Here is a 7,782-nt window from a genome sequence, read left to right as displayed (position 1 = left end):
ATGAGTGGCGATAGCGACTACATACACTTTCAGTGTGGAGGGGAGATGTTAGTCTCCAGTCTCGTAAGAAGGACAACACAATCCTGATCGAGCACCTCAGTGGGTCTTTCTCACTGAGAGAGACACCAGGACGAGAAAAGGCACCGTCTAGAGGCATATAACCGCCTAGTAGATGGGGCCCTAGCCTGGTTGATGGTCTCTGCCGTAGAGGGGGAGTAGCCATCTCAGGATCTTCTCGTCCAGTCTAGAGACCAGACATTGGTGTTCCCGAGGTCTGATCTGGGACGCCAGAACGTGTCCTTCCCCTGAGAGAGCAGGTCCTCTGTCAGGGGAATGGCTCTGTTGAGGGCTGAAGTGGGTCAAAAAACTCTCGCGAAGGTCAGGCGGCTGTATCGGATTATTAGGCTCATTTTGCTCGCCTGAAATGAAGATGAGAGTATGAGGCTGCAGTAAGGGGAGGAGTCAAAAAACATCATGCTTTTGATCAGCCTGGCCGTCGCGAGAGTTTTTTGACACACGTCAGGATGAAATCACAGCAAGGCGGACGGAACTGATCACCATCCAGATAGCAGACCAACACTGAATCAAGATTCACGAGTTCACCTACGCAGATAATAGAGTAGTTTTAGGGTATGCGTATTTGGCATGCCCTCGGGGAGAGGGCTCCGAGCTCGGTCATTCTTCAAAACTCAGAGCTCTCCCCCCTGTCCGGGGTGAGGGCTCCAAATCTGGCATTAGCCTGAACTCTGAACACTCCCCCCCCCCTTTTGTGTCCTGCTGGAGATGAGGGGCTCCAGATGAGGAGCCGGGGTGGTGGTGGGATGCTTGAGACTGAAGAGAGAGTGAAGGTAAGACGTCTTGACTATTTATTGAGACACTCTCACTCTCTCTTGAAGTGATAGGTTGATTGTTGTGATTGCTGATAGCCGACCAGCCGAGTTAATTATCTGCTCCTGCTCCTCTCGAAGTAAGTTTAGTAAAACACCATTTCACGAGTTCACCTACGCAGATAATAGAGTAGTTTGAGGGTATGCGTATTTGGCATGCTGTCGGGGAGAGGGCTCCGAGCTCGTTCATTCTTCCGAGCTCAGAGCACTCCCCCCTGTCCGGGGTGACGGCTCCGAATCTGGCATTAGCCTGAACCCGGAACACTCCCCCCCCAAGAGATGCAATCGGTGCCGATATTGCAGAGTCTGGAAGAGACTCCAGGTGTTACTGGAGCGGGGAATTGAGGTTTTCTGGAGACAAAGATGCTGGCTGATCGGAGAGATGAATGAAGCATGGGGCCCTTGTAGGGTGGTTGCTGTGGCGAAACCGGTTTCTAGATGAGTTCAGGCTGCTGTGGAAGAGTTAGATGGTGGTACGGGCCCTTGTGGGATGGTCGCTGATGCGATGTCGGCCTCTGAGTGAGAGATGACTGCCGATGTAGGAAGTAGATTGAGGCACTGGCCCTTGGGGAGCGGTCTCTGCTGCGATGCAAGCCTCTAAGGGAGTGATGTCTGCTGCTACAGAACATTGATGGAGGCGCAGGCCTTTGTGGGGAGGTCGCTGCTGCGGTGTTGGCCTTTAAAGGAGTGGTGTCATATGCTGCAAAACGTCTATGGAGGCGCTGGCCCTTGTGGACGCTGCTGCCATGCTGGCATCTGGGGTAGTAATGTCTGCTGCTGCAGAAACTGGATGGAGGCGCTGTTCCTTGAGGGGCGGTCGCTGCTGCGATGCTGGCCTCTAAGTGACAGATGTCTGCTGCTGCAGAAAATAGATGGAGGCCCTGGCTCTTGTGGGGCGGTCGCTGCCGCGATGCTGGCCTCTAAGTGACAGATGTCTGCTGCAGCAGCAAATAGATGGAGGCCCTGGCTCTTGTGGGGCGGTCGCTGCCGCGATGCTGGCCTTTAGGTGGATGATGCCGGCTGCTGCTGAACATAGATGTAGGCACGGGCCCTTGTGGGGCGGTCGCTGCTGCGATGCTGGCCTCTAAAGGAGTGATGACTGCTGCTGTAGGACGTAGATGGAGGCACGGGCCCTTGTGGGCGATCGCTGCTGCGATGCTGCCCTCTAGGGGACTGATGTCTGTGGTAGGGGACTGATGTCTGCGTCGAGTGGTAACCTCTGAGGGGGGTAGAGATGCATTTGGTTAATAGATCCAAAGTTATGGGTTGTCTTTTGTCCGGGGAGGCGGGTTGAGTTCTTTGAATTCCTTTGATGAGCATGAATGTTTGAGGACTGGCTATAGCTGGGCAGGCGGAGTTAAAAATAAATTTGTGGAAGAATTGAATTCCGCTTAGGTACACTGTTAGACCTTTCCAGGCATTTCTACAGTCAAATACTGGCAACACTGTTGCCAGCTACTTACTGTAATGTATATTCCACAGTAAGTAGATGGCAATAGTGTTGCCAGCATTTTACTGTAACTGAGACTTTACGGTGACTAACTGGCAACAGTGTTGCCAGCATTTTACTGTAACTGAGACGTTGCGGTGACTAGCTGGCAACAGTTTTGTCAGTATTTTACTGTAAATCAAGATTAACAGCATATAACTGGCAAGAGTAGTGATAGTTATTTACTGTAATGCAACACAATCACAGTAGAATACTACATATGCATTCTGTGTATTTAATATTGTAGTCATTCTTCTCCATCAAAAATGCTGCAATTTTATTTAATGGTATTATCTTCTAAAAAGACAAAGAAATTCAAGAGGTTTCAACAAACGTAATTTATTACTTAAGCAAAACATGCATACAAAACACAAGAAAATTCATAATTACATACGACAATTAAACAAATCACATAATTCAACAAAACTGAATATTTTTCTGAAATAAAAAAAATCCACTGCTAGTGTATAGCTAAGTATAAATAAGTATAAATAAAATAAAAGGAAAATATAGACAATAATAACACTGTATTGTAGATATGGGTGTGTATATAGAAATGTATGGCAAAGATCAGTCAAAATGTTAACTAAATACATTCTATTTTCTTTTACAAAAAACAAATATATAAATAAACAGCAGAAATTTTGTCACGTATCAATTCATTAAACATTTTTTCAACACAACTTTGCAAATTAATTAGAGGTCACAACAATACATGTAACCAAAAACCTAAAATATTCACTTACAATTTTAAACAAACACACACAAATACATAGAAAATAGGAAAATCTTTAAATGAAATAAAAACTATAAAAAAAAACATAAATAATCAAAACAAAAACAATACCAATGATTTGTAGATTTGGTTTAGCATGTTGTTCCAAACTGGTAGTAACTCAGCACAAATTGAATTACCTCTTTTTGCGTTACAATAATTGTATTAATAAATATTGCTTGCACTTACTTAAATACATGTTTTCCACTCAAATTCGGTGAGCCGCTGCAACAATGTATGAACATGTGGATTCCTGATTTGAACCTTTCTTGTAACAGATGAGCCAGTTTTGCGGCTAGTTCCAGCTTTTGCAGCACATTTTGTCCCCTCAGGATTAATCCTCACAAAGAATCTGAAAATCAAATGATTTTTATCAGTTAGTAACAAATCAAACACAGAATCATGAGAAACACTAACAACAACAAATACAGACATGATAGAATATAGTTAAAATCATTACTGTGCATATAATATCTCATTTATGCCTTACCTTTGAATGAGCTCTAGTGTGGCACTGGCTGACTCTTGGTGCTCAACATTAAGCGACTGATCTGAAGTTTTAACTTGTCTGTCTGTTGCTGCTATATCACACTGTTTGAGGAGATACAATTGCTGCTTTGGACATGACTGCTTATGCTTTCGGGATAAATGAGGGATGAAAGATGTTCCCACTCTGAAATATTTCAAGCAATCTTCAACGGCGCAACAGACTTTTCTACCATCTCTAAAATGAATCCGCAGGTGTATGCACAGCTCTGAAAAATGACTAGCCACAAATTCACATACTGAAAGCTGACAGTGGAAAAAGCCTGTGAATGCCTATGTGTGTCCTGTGTTTGTGACTGTCTGTGGTTTCTGTGCATGTGACCTTAATGAGGAGAATTTCTTAAACATACAAGGGCACTGCTGCCTGCCACTGGCAAAATTCGCTCTGTGTTGGTGTTTTTCAACATTTGTATAAACAAGGCCTAGTTTGCGGAAAGGCAAATCGCACAGTTTGCACCTTACATTGTGGGTAATGTGACTACACGATAAAAAATAAACAGGAAAAATAAAGAAACAAGCAGTGGGGTCAGCTGCTAATAACAAAAAAGTTTTACACTATGGGATACTGAAAGTTGTGAGATGCTAAAAGCTAGCTAACAGGTAGCTTTTTGGAACCAAAAGATACAGAGCACATAATAAGAAATTATTAACTTTACCTACATTTGCAGTTTATATTAAAAAAAACGTCTAAATATTTGAAATGTTTACTCACTGATTTTGGGGGATTCCATTTTAAGTTTTAAACCATGAAAATCCAGTCAGTAAGATAATTAACACAGCACAAGCAAAAGAACACAAACTCAGAGATCACACACACCTGGTTGCCCTTAAAAGGGGCAACACCTTTGCGTTAAGAATTAAGCAGTCAGTGCAGTATAGTAAAAAAGGCTGTATTTTACAGCTGAATTTTACAGCTTTTATCTGTAATGTGTTTATATAGTAATTAACTGTAATATATTATTTGCTCTACAGAAATGCATCTAATGTTTCAGTAAAACACTGTTTCCCAATGTTACTGCTAAACACTGCCTATTTTAAAGTTATTTACCCTGTAATTTACGGCAAGGTCTAACAGTGTACCCTTTAATTGCGCTGTCTTGCAGGTTTTTGTTGATATTTAAGAAGGATATGAATGAGGTGATGGTAAGCAGAGAGAACTCGGGAAAAGGGATGTTGTATGTTTGGTGGAATGACTTAAAACTACTCCACGTGGTTAGGTAAGACTGAAGGGTCCTGATTGAGACAGCTGGGATGATAGAATTAAATGAAGAATCTAGGAGAGATCTTAGTGGGTGATTTACGGGAATATCAGTTCCGAATAAGGAGGTACTGGTGTTGGGAGGGGTCCGCTTCTGGTGATAGCCGCCTGAATTTCTGGAGAAAACGGGAAAGAGCGTCGGCTATTTGGTTTGCAGAACCGGGAACATGCTTAGCCGTAACAATAAACTGATCGCTACTGATCGCTACGGTCACAAACTCGCCAGTCTTGGTCACTGCCAGAGGTTCTATGACTAGTAATACTCAGAAAGCATTATTTATCTAGTCCCCGTAGTACCGTGGCCGCTAGGTGTCAATGCGCTGCAACAGAAGAAAACACATGCAAACAAAAAAAACAAAAGCAAATTCAGAAAGCATCTTCATTAATTTGGCGAAACATGCCCTGCAAATACTCGAAGCACAAACAAACACAGAAACGCGGTGCAAATTCTCGCAACACAGAAATGCGCTGCAAACTGCACGGACGACAACGGAAGTGTTTCTGGGGGACCGCAAAAACTGATGCACTTCATGCGCTTCATTTTGACTGTTCAAATTCGTTAGTGGAGTTGTCAGCCACACTGACTATGTCGACTACAATACATTTTTAATCATTAATCATTAAACCATTAAACTTTTTTAACGTGACACTTGTTTAAGTAAGTCGAGCAGTTACTATGTCTCATAGTTTTTGTTAAACTGTTCAAATCGACAGGCTAATAATATTCTACGGACGTACGTTAAGAAAGTTAAAATAAAGTTATAAAGCAACTACCTTCAATGTGGGTGACAACTCCACTAACGAATTTGAACAGTCCAAGTGAAGCGCGTCCCAATCAGGTGCATCAGTTTTTGCGGTCCCCCGGAAACACTTTCGTTGTCGTGTGTGCAGTTTGCAGCGCGTTTCTGTGTTTGTTTGTGTTGCGAGAATTTGCAGCGCGTTTCTGTGTTTGTTTATGTTGCGAGAATTTGCAGCGCGTTTCTGTGTTTGTTTGTGTTGCGAGTATATGCAGGGCATGTGTCGTCAAACTAACGCGAATGCTTTCTGAATTTGCTTGTGTTTTTTTGTGTTTGCATGTGTTTTCTTCTGTTGCAGCGCAGTGACACCCAGCGGCCACCGTACCTTAGACTATAAAAACTTAATCAAAGTAATGATTATTTCTAACGAGAGGTCATGACCACTCCATAGAGATAAATAGACCAATCTTACTTCCTCTGATGGTGGCTTTGTATAATCATGCCATAGTTTCCTATTGTACACTTAGTTAGAATAATATTTCAATAACCAGAGGTTTGAGACTTACCTTATTTAGATTGGTCAGACAACATATGTGCTGTTCTAAACGGAAACATTAGCCCCTACGGTCTAAGTACACTTAAACTAATGCCAAGTAGTTAGCCGGAGCTCTAAAATCTCAGCTGGCGTGCCCCAATGCTCCACCAAATACCGGATTTTAGTCTGTCACTAACTTGAACGTAGATTTGCGGTAACAAAGGATATAGCGTGATCTACTAAAGTTTATAGATTCAGAAGAATACAGAATGAATTCAAACATGAGAATTTATTAGCCAGGTACGGAAAGCATAATTCAAATCCAATTCAAGATTCAATTCAATAATCAATAACAAATCAATAATTCAATAACAAATAATACAAAATAATAAGAGAAAGTAAAGAGAAATTCAGTATTGCATACCTGACAAGAGACGACACACAGAAATTAGTGTCGGAGATCTGGCTACAGATTCCCTGATATTTTTGCTAACCATCCTTAAATACCAAACCAGACAAAGCATTATGTAAATTCTTTAGAATTAGGGATTTGGAGGTGATTGGGTCTTTTGAGCCCAGGGGTTGAACTTAATCTACATAGAGTAGGTGATTGGTGAAAGTTATCAAATGTGTGAGACATGTTCCAATACTGAGGAACGTTTGCTAAATTATTATAAAACATTATTGTTACATTCTGTTGTTATGGAAGTGAGACCATTGTACCAGTTACACTGAGACCGTTTGGATGATACCAAACATGTGTACGTTTAGTGTGAATATGTAGTGTTTTCTTGTAGCTTTTGGGTGTCCTGCGTTGAGTTATTGGAAAGGAACTGTAGGGGGTGCAGGGTGAGGTGTGCATTTGTGATTCACAGATATGCGGCGTTTGAGATGTAGATTTTATCTCAGTAGGGAGTTTGCTGTACTGGAGGAAGTCCGTTGTTTCTCAAAGGAAGGAGTCCTTTGTGTATTATAATAATTCGCGTTTGGAACAATGGGGTTTGTTTAGGAGAGTGGAAGCGATCAGAATTGATCTGTCGATTTTTTTTTCTTTGGGCAAGGATGCCTGAAAGTTCAGCCAGTCCAGATTGATGCCCAGGAATTCGATTGACGTGCTCGGACCGGAGGTTTTATCTTGGGCGAGTGGAATGCCGAGCTTGGCGAAGACTTTTTGGACTATCGAGAGATGCGCGGCTGGGATTGAGTCTGGGCACGAGATAACTAGAAAATCGTCTAGAAGGTGAATGAGGTACGGAATGGAGTAGTTGTTAGAGAGAATCCAACAGATTGAAAATCTTTGGGCTGCTTCTGCAACCGAAAGTGAGGCGAACGGAAAAATAGAATTGATTGCGCCAGCGAATGCCGAACTGATGCCAAAAGTCTGGGTTAATTGGGATCACTTTAAAAGCGGAGGTGATGTCAACTTTTGCGAGCCAGGCGTTGCGTCCGGCAGCTTTGATGAGTTTAATGGCTTGTCGATGTCGTGGTATAGAAGGGAAAACTCTTCGAGCGGAATGAGGCTTTTAATGCTTGGGAACGCAAAATTGGGGGGGGG

Source organism: Triplophysa dalaica, chromosome 9, assembly GCF_015846415.1.
Source record: "Triplophysa dalaica isolate WHDGS20190420 chromosome 9, ASM1584641v1, whole genome shotgun sequence".
Lineage (NCBI taxonomy): Eukaryota > Metazoa > Chordata > Actinopteri > Cypriniformes > Nemacheilidae > Triplophysa > Triplophysa dalaica.
Note: the sequence above shows the minus strand (reverse complement) of the source record.